At 38.1% G+C, this 16,748-nt stretch overlaps 1 protein-coding gene and 1 pseudogene across 4 annotated transcripts in view; one reads left to right on the forward strand and one right to left on the reverse strand.

Annotated features, from left to right (window-relative positions):
• Positions 1–16,748, reverse strand: part of KCNMB4 (potassium calcium-activated channel subfamily M regulatory beta subunit 4) — a 67,845-nt gene that overhangs the window by 47,235 nt on the left and 3,862 nt on the right. The window lies entirely within an intron of this gene.
• Positions 9,724–10,500, forward strand: LOC307194812 (hypoxanthine-guanine phosphoribosyltransferase-like; annotated as a pseudogene). Its single transcript has 2 exons — positions 9,724–10,027; positions 10,076–10,500. The product of its transcript is annotated as a hypoxanthine-guanine phosphoribosyltransferase-like (transcript).

The following is a 16,748-nucleotide window of genomic DNA, read 5'->3' on the forward strand; positions in this document are numbered from 1 at the left end:
ATGGGGGTGATGAAAAATTGATGCTTCCTATTTGTGGCAGAATGTATTTTCCAAAGATGGCTGCACCAATATCCATCCTATTTTACATGCTCTTACAACGTGACATTGACACTCCTCTATTCAGAGGTGTGGGTTTCCCTTCCCTAGAACATGGATGAGACTGTGATTACAGAGTATGTGATGCTATGTGACTTCTAAGGCTGAATCAGAAAAGAGGACATAGCTTCTGCTTGAATCTCTCTCTTGGGAATGTGTGCCCTTGGAATTCTGACACTATGCTGTAAGGAAGCCCAAAGTAGCCCATGCAGAGAGATCACATGGAAAGGCCTGTGTGGAGAGGAACCAAGGCCCCCCCGTCAACAGCCAACATCAACTCTCTGATATGAGAGTAAATGAGCCTTCAGATGATTCTAGCCTCCAGCCTCCGAGCATTCTACAACGACCTCAGACATCATAGGGCAGAGATAAACGGTCCCCAGAGTGCCCTGTCTGTATTTATGACCCACAGAATTTGTGAGCATAATAAAAATGATTTCATCCATCAATGATAACTTTTGACAGCGACTAAGAGATCATAGGACCCCAGGACTAAAAATGTGGAAAACCTTTAAGGTTCAACTTGATCTACATACCAGAAAAAACCTGAGGTTTGATGAAGTGGAGTCCAATGAGTCATCATGATGTAAGACAAGACTCCTTACCCACTCCCCAGACCTAAAGCTCCTTGAATGAAGGCAAGGCTACTTATTCTTGAAAAAGACCTGCGGCAGCACCTCAAGTAATGCCTACTAAAAGTCTTCTCCTACCCTTTCCCAAGAGAACATGCAAACATTTACAAGAGTAGCTGTGCAGTGGGGAAAGGGCAGCCATTTACAGTATTATTGGACACTGGCTCTGTGCTAATCCTAATCCCTGGGGACACTAAGTATGACTGTGCTCGGAATGTGAGCTCATGGGGTCAGGGGAAAACGGAGTTTTGACCTAAGTTGATGTCACAATGGGTCCAGTGGGGCTTCCCCGGTGTCGCAGTGGTTAAGAATCCGCCTGCCAATGCAGGGGACACGGATTCAAGCCCTGCTCCAGGAAGATCTCACATGCCGCGGAGTAACTAAGCCCGTGAGCCACAACTACTGAGCCTGCGCTCCAGAGCCACGAGCCACAACTACTGAGCCTGTGTGCCACAACTACTGAAGCCCGCGCCTCTAGAGCCCGTGCTCCGCAACAAGAAAAGCCACTGCAGTGAGAAGCCTGCGCACCGCAACGAAGAGTAGCCCCCACTTGCTGCAAATAGTGAAAGTCCACACGCAGTAATAAAGTCCCAACGCAGCCAAAAATAAATAAATTAAATAAATAAATTTTTTTTTAAAAAAGGGTCCAGTGAGTCCATGAACTCTCCTGTGGTTGATATTCTAAATCTACAGATGCAATATACATGCTTGGTCTGGTCGTACACTGGTTGTAATTTCTACCCTGACTTCCTTTACCCATGGAGATAGGCTATTATGGTGGATGACTGAACCTACCTCCTTCCTCCCCAAATAGTAAACCACTACTGCATCCCTAGGGAAGTCACAGAGATTACAGGAGTGGGGATTCCTACCACATTAATGTTTAACTTGCCTATTTGGCTCTTGAAGAAGACATACAAGTCTTGGAGAATGACTGTATTGTTAAATGAATCGGTGGTAACTACCTTCAGTTGCTGTTTCAGATACAGTCTCTTTATTGGAGCAATTAAACTTACCTCCAGAGCCTATTCTATGGTGACTGATCTGACAAATGCTATCTTCTCCATCCTTGACAGAGAGCACCAGAGAGAGTTTGCTTTTCTCTGGCAGAGACGGTGTAGACTACTGTCTTACCCAGGTCGACCTCAACTCTCTCTGGACGTCATGCTCTAGTGTGCAGGGACCTTGACCCGTCGCCCTCCCACAGAACATCATACCGTCTGTACATCGAGGAGATCATGCTGATCAGAAATCAGGGAGTACAAACTGCCCTAGATTCCTTGGTAAAGTACAGGTGTGCCAGAGGGTGGGAGTGGCACAGGGGATTTCTGGATATCCCCTTCAAAGTGAAAGACAGATTGCTGTACCTTTCATTCCTTACAACTAAAAAAGAGGCACAATGCTTGATGGATCCTTTATACTTTGGAGGAAACATTTCCCCACATTTGGGATTGCTCCTCTGACCCCTTACTGAGTAACCCATTTACCTGCCAGCTTTCAGTGGCAGGCAGAGCAGGAGAACCCGCTCCAGGCACTCCAGGCTACAGAAAGCTCTCTTGATTGACTTCCGTGGCCCAGGGCCTCCAATGGTATCCAAGGTGTCTGTGCCAGATTGGAGGGATAGATGGAGCCTGTAGAGAGCTCTGATAGCATAAATCAAACTCATGCTTCCTTTGACAAATCACTAACCTCCTTTTGAGAAACCCTTGGTTTGTTACCGAATGCCTGAACATGCGACACCCAGTCACCACGTTATCCATTGTATACTGGGCTATTTGACCCACTGAGACATATAGGTGGGGTTTTCAGGGCTAAAGCAGGTCCTGCAGGCAAATAAGATTCACGAGAAAATGGCTCGCATTCCCAACGCACCTTCTCTTTTGTACTGCGGCTTTCCCCAACTTGTCTTAATGTGCAGTTGTTAATGTGGGCTTGTTTTTCTCATACCAAGACATACATACCTCCAGGAGTACTCTGCAGTGTGCTAGGGAGTACCTGAAGCCTATGACCAGTTTTGATGGATGAAAAAATTTGAGCTCAGTTTGAGCATATCTTTGAGCAGAACTCCTGATTGTTTATTTCTCTTGAAAGGCATGACGTTGGAGGTATAGACCTACACTGATTTATGGGCACTAGATAACAAATAATAAATTGCACTTTGAGTAAACAGATTAGAGTACGTTAAAGCCTCAGAAACAGAACTCTGAACAATACATAAGATCCAAAAGGTATACTTCCCATGCACCCTTTCTCAGGAAGCTACTTGAGGATGCACTCCACCAAAGCAAAGGTATAAAGCAGAAGGCATGGGGTCAAGGAAACAGAGTACCTAACAGAGGAGAGACAGAGCAGGCCTAAGGTGCAACCAGTTCGGTTTGCGGCAATAGGCTAAAGGAGTTCAGAAAAGTTATGCCAGGTAAGTTTTTTTAAAAGAGAAAGAAGTAGAATGAAACAGTTACGTATAATGAATAAGTATATGAAAAACGGTGTGCAAAGGAGTTTTACAATTCTGTGGGAGAATTTTGTTAAAGTAAGAGAAAGGTATACAAGGAAGTAAGAAAATATTATAAGGGGATGATTATCAGCTCAAAGAACATAAAAAGTTGCAATAAAAACGAACAATACGGGCTTCCATGGTGGCGCAGTGGTTGAGAGTCCGCCTGCCGATCCAGGGGACACGGGTTCGTGCCCCGGTCCAGGAAGATCCCACATGCCACGGAGCGGCTGGGCCCGTGAGCCATGGCCGCTGAGCCTGCACGTCCGGAGACTGTGCTCCACAACAGGAGAGGCCACAACAGTGAGAGGCCCGCGTACCGCAAAAAAACAAACCAAAAACCCCGAACAATACATAGTAAAAATAAGTTAAGCACTCAATGCTAATTTAGCCAAAAATCATGATATTTAAAGGATGAAGGGGGGAAAATGAGATGGAATGGGATGGTGTAAGAAAGCTAAATCCTCAGATTCAATCATAGGCAGGCAATTGTGTCTAAAATATATATATCAAACTGACACAGCAGTGTAACGCAACTATACTCCAATAAAAACAAACAAAAATCAAAAAAATAAAATATATACATCACAGAGCTTACTGTTTAGAAACATGGTGGTAACTACTAGGAAAAACAGAAGACAAAAATAGTTAAATATAGTTGTTTCTGGATGCCAAAAGGGATTGGGACGGAGGAGTCCCAATAGTAGTTCTATTGAGAACTTTCTCCATTTCCTCTATGGTAATTCGTCTATTTTTTTTTTTAATCACTATTAGATTGTTTTAGTTTCGAAGTTTGTATTATCCTAGAGAATTACCATATCGTCCTATGGTTTCAAATTTACTGGCATTGTATTTGATCAAAGTATTCACTTGAAATTATTTTAACTTTTCCTATATTTACAGTTATTCCCTCATTCTTGTTTCTAATTTTGTGTTTTTGGAGAGCATTTCTTTGGTAACTAAACTTGCTGAGTATTCATATCTGAACTTATCTTTCTGAAAAAATATTCTGCATTCCCTGAACATGCTCAATAAATCTCCAGTGGGAATTTATTTTTTAAATTTTTTGCCATGCTGCTTGCCTTGTGGGATCTCAATCTCAGCTCCCTGACCAGGGATTGAACTGGGGCCATGGCAGCGAAAGTCCAGAATCCTAACCACTAGGCAACCAGGGAACTCCCTCCAATGGAAATTTTGAAGCTCTGCAAAATTTTAATGCCATAAATTTGTGTTGTTAGTTTTCCACCTAGCGGCTCTGCAAAATCAAATAAGTATCTGTTGAAAAACACTGAAGGGCAAGGTGCTTGACATCAACCAGAAGAAAACAGACATTCAGTACTTCACATGGGCATGGGAGAAAGAAAGCCCAATGGATGGAGGAGGTGGATGTCACCTCAGAACTAAGCAGTAAATGCATGCACATGCTCACACACACACACACACACCCAGTACTGTGTAAAGCTCTCCGACAACTACACAGAAAGTAAGCTCCAACCCAGCAGGGATTTCTTTTACCACTGCATCCCCAGAACCTAGAATAGTGTGTCTGCCACATGCAGGTCCTCCATAAACATCTGTTGAATTAATGATTCTACAGGTATTTTAAAATAATGCAACCTGCAGAAGATTTGTACAAGTAGATATTTTCCTACCAGCTATGAAGATTAAGGAATGGAGAGTTGGAAATATTGAGATACCAGAAACTAAGCTGTTGTCTCGATATTACAAAGTTTGTGACAAAGTCCCTAAACTCTTTCCTTGCCCGTGAAATTTTCCCTACTTGATGCCTCAGTAATTATTTAAAAATGCAAATGCCAAGGTTTATTTATTCCACAAGTATTAATCAATTATACCTTCTTGGATCATATTTATCCATATATTATCTATAACCTGTATTATCAATAATCCTCAGTCTGTGAGGAAACTGAGGATCAAGAGGTTGAGTGATTGGGGGCTTACCTGGTGGCGCAGTGGTTGGGAATCTGCCTGCCAATGCAGGGGACATGGGTTCGAGCCCTGGTCCAGGAAGATCCCACATGCCGCAGAGCAACTAAGCCCGTGAGCCACAACTACTGAGCCCACGTGCCACAACTACTGAAGCCCGTGAGCCTAGAGCCCATGCTCCACAACAAGAGAAGCCACCGCGATGAGAAGCCCGCGCACCACAAAGAAGAGTAGCCCCTGCTCGGCGCAACTAGAGAAAGCCCGCTCGCAGCAACGAAGACCCAACGCAGCCAAAAATAAAATAAATAAATTTTTTAAAAAAAGAAAAAGAAAAAGAAAATTGAGGGATTGTTTAAGAAAAAAGGTTGAGTGACCGGCCCAGAGGTGCACACCTAGATTCAGGTGTAGGTACCTCGATTTCAAAACTGCAGCCTTTCCCACTCTACCAGGCAGCTTCTAAAGGTCTGCTATGTGTGTACCTCTGCCATGAACACAATTAGTGAAACCTAAGGTGGTGCCTGGAACACGAACCATAGAAGAGGCTTTCTATTCCTTCAGTACTGTGGCAACGTAAACTGGTATGGGTGAGGCAGGTATACAAGTACAACACACTATGGTTTTCTCAAGTCGGTACCTTCATCTCCAACACACTGATCCTCTCAGCTGTATTCTCTAGTCGTGCCCTGTGTGCTCCAAAGAGCATTTATTTTAAAGTAACATTTCTGGGATTTCTCTCATTACAGAAATAATGTTTTACCAGCTATCTGGGCATCCCTTAGCTCCAGTCAAATTGACACAGAAAATTAACCATCACACCTAGTCTTATACAGAAGAGATGATCATTTATTGCTAAGACAGCTTCACATAATGAGTTTTGAATTATTGCTCTACCATGGTGCAAATATTCTCCCAAATTTGTCATTTTTCTTTCAATTTTAATGTTCTTTAAAAAATATAAGTTAAGTTTTTTCTTACTATGTCATTAAATAAATGAGTGTATTCTTTTATGATTTTTGCTCTTGTTAGCCTTAGAAAGGCTTTGCCCACTGCCCAAATTATGTAAATATTCATCTATATTTTTAGTACTTTCATAGTTTATTTTTGTACATTCAAAATGTGTTCCATCAAAATTATAATTTTATTTTAACTAAAAATTTTCTAAATAATTTTTGAGTATTTTGCAAATAAATTTTATTTGGAAAATTAATATTTTAAAGTACATATTTTTCCAAATAGTAGGGAAGTTTTAACCTCTTTACAAGTTATTTGAAATGCCAAATTTGCAAAGTAAATCTCCCATCAACATTATTTTTTGGTAAGAGCTTTACTGAAATATAACTGACATGCCATTCAATTCACCCCTTTAAAGTGTATAATTCAATGTTTTTAAGTGGATTCACAGAGGTGTACCACCGCCACAATCAATTTTAGAATGTTTTTATCACCCCAAGAAAACACCATATATGTACCCTTTAGCTATCATTCCCAATCATCCTATAGATTTCCCTACTCTAGACATTTCATGTAAATGGAATTGTATAATATGTGATCTTCTGTGGCTGACTTCTCACACTTGGCACGTTTTCAATCATGTTGTAGCATGTATCAACACTTCATTCCTTCTTATAGCCAAATAGAATTCCTTGCATGGATATAGCACATTTTGTTTGTCCATTTGTCAGTTGATGAACGTTTGATTTATTTCCACATTTTGGTTGTTATAAATAATGCTACTACAAATAGTCATGTACAAGTTTTTGTGTGGACATGTGTTTTCATTTCTTTTGGGTATATACCTAGGAATGGAGTTGCTGGGTCATATGTAATTCTGTTTAACTTTTTGAGGAACAGTCAACTGTTTTCCAAAGCAGCTGCAAATCTTTTACATTCTTACCAACAATGTATGAGGATTCTAATTTCTCCACACCCTCACCAAAACTTGTTATTGTCTTTTATTTTTTAATAGTCTTCTAGTGGGTTGAAAGTGGTATCTTATTGTGGTTTTTTTTTTTTTTTTTGCGGTACGCGGGCCTCTCACTGTTGTGGCCTCTCCCGTTGCGGAGCACAGGCTCCGGCAGCATGTGGGATCTTCCCGGACCGGGGCACGAACCCGTGTCCCCTGCATCGGCAGGCAGACTCTCAACCACTGTGCCACCAGGGAAGCCCTCTTATTGTGGTTTTGATTTGCATTTCTCTAATGACTAATGATGTTGAACAAATTTTTCATGTGCTTGTTGGCCGTTTGTATACCTTCTTTGGAAAAATATCTGTTCCCAACTTTTGCCTATTTATAAATTGGGTAATTTGTCTTTTTGTTATTATTGTTATTGAGTTGTAAAGGTTCTTTATATATCCTGGATATTCAACCCTTATCAGATGTGCAAATATTTCCTCTCATTCTGTGTTTGTCTTTTCACTTTCTTGATGGTATTCTTCAAAGCACAAACATTTTAAAATTTTGATTATGTCCAATTACCTATTTTTCCTTTGATTACTTATGCTTTTTGTGTCATGTTAAGAAATTGTGCCTAATTCAAAGGTATAAAGATGTACACCTATGCTCTCTTCTAAGAGCTTTATAGTTTTAGCTCTTATATTTAGGTCTCTCATCAATTTGAATTAATTTTTGTATATGGTGTGAAGTAGAAGTCCAACTTCACTCCTTTGCATGTGTATAAACAGTTGTTCCAGCACCACTGGTTAAAATGACTTTTTTTTTCTGTTGAATGCTCTTGACACCCTTGTCAAAATCAATTACTTATAAATGTATACATTTATTTCTGGACTCTCAACTCTACTCCATAGATTTGGAATCTATTCCTTATGCCAGTACCACACAGTCCTGGTTACTATAGCTTTCTAGTAAGTTTTAAAATTGGAAAGTGTGAGTTTTCCAATTTTGTTCTCCTTTTTCAAGATTGTTTTGGTTATCCTGGGTCCCTTGTACTTTCATCTGAATTTCAGGATTAGCTGGTCAACTTCTGACAAAGAAAATCCAGCTGAGTTTTTGATAGGAATTGTAATGAATCTATAGATCAATTTGGGGAGTGTTGCCATCATATTACAATATTCAGTCTTCCAATCTATGAACAAAGGTTATCTTTAATTAGTTTTTCTTTAATTTCTTTCAATAGTGTTTTGTAGTTTTCAGGGTACAAGTCTTACATTCTTTTGTTAAATTTGTCAAATGTATTCCTAAGTATTTGATTATTTTGATGCTACTGTAAATAGAATTGTGTTCTTAATTTTACTTTTGGATTGTTCATTGCTAGTGTACAAAAATATAATTGATTTTTGTATATTGACTTTGTATCCTGCAATCTTGCTGAATTTACTAGGTCCAATAGCTTTTTTTTTTTTTTTTTAGGGGATTCTCCAGGAGTTTCTATATACAAGATCATGTGATTTGTGAATAGAGATACTTTTATTTCTTCCTTTCCAATCTGGCTGTCTTTTGTTTCTTTTTCTTGCCTAATTGTCCTGACTAAAACCTACAGTACAATATCGAACGTGAGTGGCAGGAGTGGACATCCTTGTCTTGTTCCTGATCTTAGGGGAAAACTTTCAGTCTCTCATCATTAAGTATGATATAGATTGTGGGTTTTTCATAGTTTCCCTTTAACAGGTTGACAAAGTTCCCTTCTGTCCCTAGTTTGTTGATTTTTTAAGTCAAGGAAGGATTTTGTCAAACGTTTCTCCTGCATATACATGCATGTGATTTTTGTCATTTATTCTATTAATATGTTGTATTACATTGATTTTATTATGTTTAGCCAACCTTGCATTCCTAAAATAAATCCCACTTGACCACGGTGCAAAATCATAAACTCTTCTGCCAAAAAAAGAAGAAGAGGTAATACATCCCAGCTTATTCTGTTATTATGATACCAAAAGCAGACAAAGATATCACAAGAAAACTACACAACAATATACCTTATGAATATAGATGCAAAAATCTTCAACAAAATGCTGTTAAACTAAATCTTGGAACATATAAAAAGGATTATATACCATGACCAAGCTGGAGGAATTGGGAGTGCATAGTAATGTGCATGAGATTTCTTTTGGGAGGAATGGAAATATTCTGGAATTAGCAATGATGGTTGCACAACTCTGTGAATATACCAAAACCCTGTACACGTTAAAAGGGCAAATATTACAATATTTGAAATATATATATATATTTTAAAGGAAGCTGCCTGCCTTTTATTTTTCTCTTTCACTCTTCTCACTGCCTAAAAGGCAGACGTGATGAAGTTAGGAAAACCATGTTAAGGGACAGTTAGAGCAACAAGACAGTAAGAAACTGGGTGTTTGAATGACCTTCCAGATCAGAATGGCACAGCCCCACAGACTGCTTACAAGCTCATACATTTACAAAAGAAAAAAACCTAGTAGTTCCTTTGTTTAGGTTACTGTTACGAGGTTCCTATTAAAGTAGCCCACACTTTGCTGTACAGCAGAAACTAATACAACATTGTAAATCAACTATACTCCAATAAAAATTAATTTAAAAAAAGAGCAGATTGCCATCAGCCCGCGCCAGCCAGTTCCGTTATGGTGACTCGCAGCCCCAGCGTTGTGATTAGTGATGATGCACCAGGTTATGACCTAGATTTATGTTGTATACCTAATCATTATGCTGAGGATTTGGAAAAGGTGTTTATTCCTCACGGACTAATTATGGACTGGACCGAACGGCTGGCTCAAGATGTGATGAAGGAGATGGAAGGCTCTCACATCGTGGCCCTCTGTGTGCTCAAGGGGGGCTATAAATTCTTTGCTGATCTGCTGGATTACATCAAAGCACTGAAACAGAAATAGTGATAGATCTATACCTATGACTGTAGATTTTATCTTTATGTAGATAAAGATTTATGTAGATAAAATTTATGTAGATAAAATGTAGATTTTATCTTTATGTCACCTGTCAACAGGTGACATAAAAGTAATTGGTGGAGATGATCTCTCAACCTTAACTGGAAAGAATGTCTTGATTGTTGAAGATATAATTGACACTAAACAATGCAAACCTTGCTTTCCTTGGTCAAGCAGCATAATCCAAAGATGGTCAAGGTTGCAAGCTTGCTGGTGAAAAGGATCCCTCGAAGTGTTGGATATAGACCAGACTTTGTTAGACTTGAAATTCCAGACAAGTTTGTTGTAGGATATGCCCTTGACTATAATGAATACTTCAGGGATTTGAATCATGTTTGTGTTATTAGCAAAACTGGAAAAGCAAAATACAAAGCTGAAGATGAGAGTTCAAGTTGAGTTTGGAAACATCTGGAACTCCATTGAATTCACCAGGAAAATTATCAAATGTTCTAGTTCTGTGGCCAGCTGCTTAGTAGAGCTTATTGAATGTATCTTCTAAGAATTTTATGTTTTGTACTTTAGAAAAGTCAGTTGCTTCATTCCGAAACTCTTTATTTGCACAATGAACCTACAGACTATCAGTTCCCTTTGGGTGGATTGTTTGACTTGTGAATGAAAAATCTCTTAAACCACACCACTATTGAATGAAAATATTTAAATTGTATCTGTAAGAAACATTTAAAGAGAAGAATAGTTTGTTTTTTTTTTTTTGGTACGCGGGCCTCTCACCGCTGCGGCCTCTCCCGTTGCGGAGCACAGGCTCCGGACGCGCAGGCTCAGCGGCCATGGCCCACGGGCCCAGCCGCTCCGCGGCACGTGGGATCCTCCCGGACCGGGGCACGAACCCGCATCCCCTGCATCGGCAGGCGGACTCTCAACCACTGCGCCACCAGGGAAGTCCAAGAAGAATAGTTTTTTAATTGGTATTTTAATTTTTATATATTCAGGAAAGAACAGAGGTGATTGAATATTGTTAATTATACCACTGTGTGTTTAGAAAAGTAAGAAGCAGTCAGTTTCATATCAGTGGCAGTATTTAGAGGTATCGTTATGTCAGATAAACCATATGTCCTGGAATTATTTTAGTAGGTTTCAGTAGTATTAACTGTATTTTCCCACTTGTTCAGATTATTTCTGGTAAAATTCTGTCAACAGTTCCTTTTAAATACAGGTCAATAAGTTCTAAAAACCTACCACTTTTTGAAGTCTTCAATGTAAAAATCCTTAAAATAAAGGCTGTCTCTTTAAAAGAAAAATAAATAAAGTACCCCATCCAATATCCGAATAAATTCAATTAGATTGTTTCTACTTTTTCACTACTACAAACAGTTCTGCAATGAAAATCCTCATATATACTTCCTTGAATACATGTTATAGTTTTATTAGGGTAAACTCCTTGAAGTGAAATTGTTGTCACTTCACTTGATTGTCACAGTGGTTGTCAGGTATGCACAACTTCAGTTACACATACTATTGATATGTTTGATTATTTTTCTGAGTGGTTGAACCAATTTTCCAGCAATCAGTAGGATTTAACATTTTCTCAAAACCTCACCAACACCTGGTCTTATGAAACATTAAGTTTTGCCAATCTGATGGGTGTGAAATGGTATTCCATTATTGTTGTCATTTGAATTTCCCTGAGATTACTGGAATACAGCATTGTTTCACATTTATTGACCATTTGAGTTTTTTCATGAATTGACTGTACATAACCTTCACTGATTTTCCCATTATGTCATATGTCATTTTCTTAATGATTTGTAGACATTTTCACAAATGCTAGATAGTCCTTTGCTGATTACTTGTTTTACCATTATCTTCTACTAGTCTGTGGTTTACATTTTTACTTTGTTTACAATAATTTTAGTCATATGGAAATTATTGTTTTAACATGTTCAAATGTATCAATCTTTTCCTTTTATGATTTGTTCCTTAAGCCTTATTTGAGAAAATATTTCTTAGGCCTATGTCATAAAGATATTTTCCTATTCCAACTGCTGGAAGTTTTATAGTTTTCTTTTCACATTTAGGTTTTATTCCGTTTGGAATTTGTTGTTATGGGTGTGAAGTATGTATCACATTTTTTTTTTTTTTTTTTTTGCAGTACACGGGCCTCTCACTGTTGTGGCCTCTCCTGTTGCGGAGCACAGGCTCCGGACGCACAGGCTCAGCGGCCATGGCTCACGGGCCCAGCCGCTCCGCAGCATGTGGGATCCTCCCAGACCGGGGCACGAACTCATGTCCCCTGCATCGGCAGGCGGACTCTCAACCACTGCGCCACCAGGGAAGCCCCATGTATCACATTTTATTTCTTTTTTACGTAGAGCTAATTGCTCAAGCACCATTTATTCATAAGGTCACTCTTTCCCTAATGAATTTCCCACATCTTCTATGTCTCTCAGTAAAATTTAATCATTTCTAGCTTAATTTCACTGAGGATAAAATCTTTATTATTTCACTGCTATGAAATTTGTGAAGGCTTTCTTTATGGCCCAGAATGTGATCAGTTTGGGGAAATGTTATGCGGGCACTTGAAACGATGTGCACTCTGCTGCTACTGGATATACTATTTTATATATGTCAGTTGGGTCAGTTGTTAAACATGTTATTCAAATCTGCTGGATGTGCATTGATATTGCTTTTGTCTGATTGCTTATCAGTTACAAACAGAGGTGTGTTAAAAATCTCTCATCATGATAGACTTGTATATTTCTCCCTTGAGATATTTCTGCTTTAATTTTTTTGTTTTTATGTATTTCAAGGTTGTATTTTTAGGTACCTCCCAATATACAATTGTTATATTTTGTTGAATTAACTTTTATAATTATGAAATGTCCCTTTTTATCTCTAGTAACATTTTTTTGCTTCAAAGTCTACTGTATTTCATATAATACAAGTACTCCAGCTTTTCTTTCTTCATTTTTTTGGGGGGTTGATGTTTGTATGTTTTCCAGTCTATGATCTCTACCTTTTAATTGGAAGAATTAGTCCATTTATATTTAATATAATTATAAATTTGGGTTTAAATCTACTACCTTTTTTTTTTAATTTATTCTACCTGTCTACATTCTTTTTACTTTCTTTTACTGCATTTTTAAAAAATGGCTTGCTTTATATTATTTCATTTTCCCCACTTATTAGCTTGGTAGTTATATACTTTTTTACTGTATAAATTCTTGAATTCAACACAGAACCACTAAATCAGAAATTAGGGTGAAATTTCTGATTCAATGGGTCTAGGATGGGACTTGAGAATGTGCATTTCTAACAAGTTCACAGATGATGCTGATGCTTCTCCTCCACGGCTCACACTTTGAGAACCATTGGTTTGGAGGAAGAAATTGACTAGATATAAGGAAATTAGTAAAGAGATACTATAATAATCAAAGCAAATGATAATATCTTTGACCAGGATAGTGGCAGTGAAAATTGATAATGTATTAATACCAGAGAATAATGATACTATTGATAGAAACAAAAGATTCCAGAATAGAAGCTGGTGTTAGAGAGATAAAGATGATTTTCTTTTGCCATTTTTCTCCTTGTAACAGAGGAAACAGAGGTAATTATAATCAGAATAGATCTTACTCTCACTAAGCAGTATTATTGTCTGGTTTTCCATTCTTAAGAACTATCTTAAATAAAGTTGTGTCGATAAAGACAATTGTATAAATATATTTATTACACAGGAAAAACTGGATTAAACTCCTAGGATTTAGAATGTAATTTTCTAGGATTTAGTTTCTGCTAATGAGATACAACGTCAATATATGCTACTGCAATATTGTTAGATTACAACTAGTAAATTGGACATTGGATAAGGTTTCAAAGTCCATTTGGTCTACTGCATCAGTTAGATGAATGGCACAGAAGAATTTAGATGAATGGATATTTCTTCACATGTGCTTCGGTATACAGAGAACTTCTAGTGACCCAATCTGCTGGACTCTGCTACTCAACCAAGCAAATACATGAAACAAGTTTGTCTGATTAGTGTATTTACAAAAATGATCATAAATTTAAATAATTTAATAAGCACATAGTTCCCTCCACCTTTTCTTTTGGCCATGCCACATGGCTTGTGGGATCTTAGTTCCCCGACCAGGGACTGAACCTGTGCCTCCTGCAGTGGAAGCACCGAGTCCTAACCACTGGACCACCAGGGAATTCCAGTTTTCAATTTTATAAGTGTTTATTTTAAAAGAAAAGAGGGTATTACTAAAACTCGAAAGTACAAATTTTTACACATTGATTTATGTGACCTAGAGAATACCACAGGCACAGCATGAGGAATGGTAAGAAACATATGTAATATTAAAAACCATTCTGTTCAGTATTTTACTGCGAATATTTATGATAATTGTAATATAAATGTACTGTTTATCTAGGAACTCAATATGAAATTCTGCTAAAGATGGGAAAAAAAATTTTAAACCCAAGGTAAATAAAACTTGACATCTTCATTCATAAATGAGTAGCAAAAACATTTTAGATAAACAAAATTGACAACTTGTAAAAATCTTTATAATTCTGAGGCAAGTGTGTGATAAAATGTATGCATTTTTCCTCCAAACTTTGACTGAAATATATTGTAACATCACAAATCTCTCTTATAAAAGTAAAAAGTTTCTGATTAGAGTTTGAGATACATAATTTTGGGAGTTCTTACAAATAATTGGGAACTTCATAAAAGCATCCACAAATGGATGTCAGGGAAGGATTATGATAAGTAATCTCAGACAGGAAAATCCTAGCAGCCTGCAGATTAGATTGTTTCTAAAGAGCCATAATATAAGTGGATATTATCTGACCAAGTTTTCAAATATCTTATCATATTAGTCACCTACTCAAAAGCCTTCCTTGACTTCTGTATTAGTTTCCTATTGCTGTTAGAGCATAAATGTAGTGGCTCAAAACAACACAAATGTATTATCTTACAATTCTGAAGGTCAGAATTCCAAAATGGGTCTCACTGAACTAATATCAAGACACCAGCTGGGCTATATTCCTTTCTGAAGGCTCTAAGAAAGAATCCATTTTCTTGCCTTTTCTCACTCCCTTGGAAAAGGGGACTGCCTGCATTCTTTGGCTTGTGTCCTCCTTCTGTATTCAAAGCTGGCAACAGTCAGTTGAGCCTTCCTCAAATTGCATCCCTCTGACCTCCTCCTCCACATTTAAGGACCCTTGTGATTATACTTGGCCCACCAGGATATCTCCCTATCTTAAGGTCAGCTGATTAGCAAACTTCACTCATCTGCAAACTTAATTCCCCTCTGCTGTGTAACATAAGATATTCACAGGTTCTGGGGGTTAGGGTGTGGACATCCTTGGTAGGGGGCATTACTCTTCCTACCATGGCTTCCCAATGTCCACCAAACCCATCCTATCTGTCAAGGACCTTTGCATTACTGGCCCCAACTTACTCTCCTGTCTTACCCCCAGGGCTCTGATCTTTGTGCCCTGGGTTCCAGCCTGATCTCTATTCCAGTCCTAGAACCTGGAAACACACACACACACAGCACAAAGTGGCACTTAATAAATATTTGTTAAATGAATGAACTCATCTTTGTATGTCCTGTTTTTTGCCCAGTTCTCTGATCATAATAGATGCTGAAGAAGTATTTGTGGAATTAAATTTTATATACATCCCCAGTATTACTTCATATCGTCACCAGAGGAAAAACAACCATAGTAAGCCACTTTTTCATGAAGAAATAAAGACTATAGACAAGCTGTCACAATTCAGATGAGCCTTTTATTACTTAGTTTTGATGTGATGGACCTCCCTAGAGCACAAAGTATTGCACATTTAATTCAAGGATGGAGTTCATAAATGAACCCCAGCGGACCACACCATCTACACAGGAAGTGTGTGTGTGCTGGGGGGAGAGGCACTCTAGTATGGATGTGTAGGATACCAAGAAGGTAACTAAGCCACAATTCCCTGTAGTTCATTACACCCAATTTCAGGGTATATACTTAAAGCCTGAAGCTTTTCTAGTTCTTGCCTAAGTTTTTATTCTCTTGAATGCGTTTCTCTTACTTTTACAGTAGTACTGGTTTCTTAGAAATAGACGTTTGTCCTCTCTTTCTAGGTTTTTCATATCAGAGAAAGAAAAAAACTCAAAAATAAAACATATTGCCTCTAATCACCTGCTCTCTCTTGTTCCATATACAAGAGGCTGTTTTTAAAAATTCATCTTTTCTTTGCAATCCAATGTAATCAACGAGGCAAAAGCAAATGTTTGGAACTGCACAAGCTCATTTCATTTACATTAAACCAATTTTAAATGTTTGGAACTGCGTAAGTTCGTTTCATTTACATTAAACTAATTTTAAATGATTCTCTTCTTTTCCTTCAGAATTTGAGTCCCCCCTTTCACACCAACTCCCTAGATTCAGTAGCATCAGCAACATCTTTTAACCCAAACACACAAATATTAATCACAATGAACCCTTTCAGTTCTTATTTTACTTTTCTTGCACAACAGATGAGGACATTTTCTAAGCCAGTGTTTATTTTTACTCTGTCTACAGACTAGAATTACTTGTAGAACTTTTTAAAAAACATCAATGCCCAGGACCCACCCAAGACCAAGTCTGAATCTGTGAAGGCTGGACCCAGGCATCAGAATTTCTTTTTATCTTTTTTTTGTTTTTTTGGCCGTGCCACGCAGCTTGCGGAATCTTAGTTCCCTGAC

Source organism: Stenella coeruleoalba (genome assembly GCF_951394435.1).
Source record: "Stenella coeruleoalba genome assembly, chromosome: 11".
Taxonomy (NCBI): Eukaryota; Metazoa; Chordata; class Mammalia; order Artiodactyla; family Delphinidae; genus Stenella; species Stenella coeruleoalba.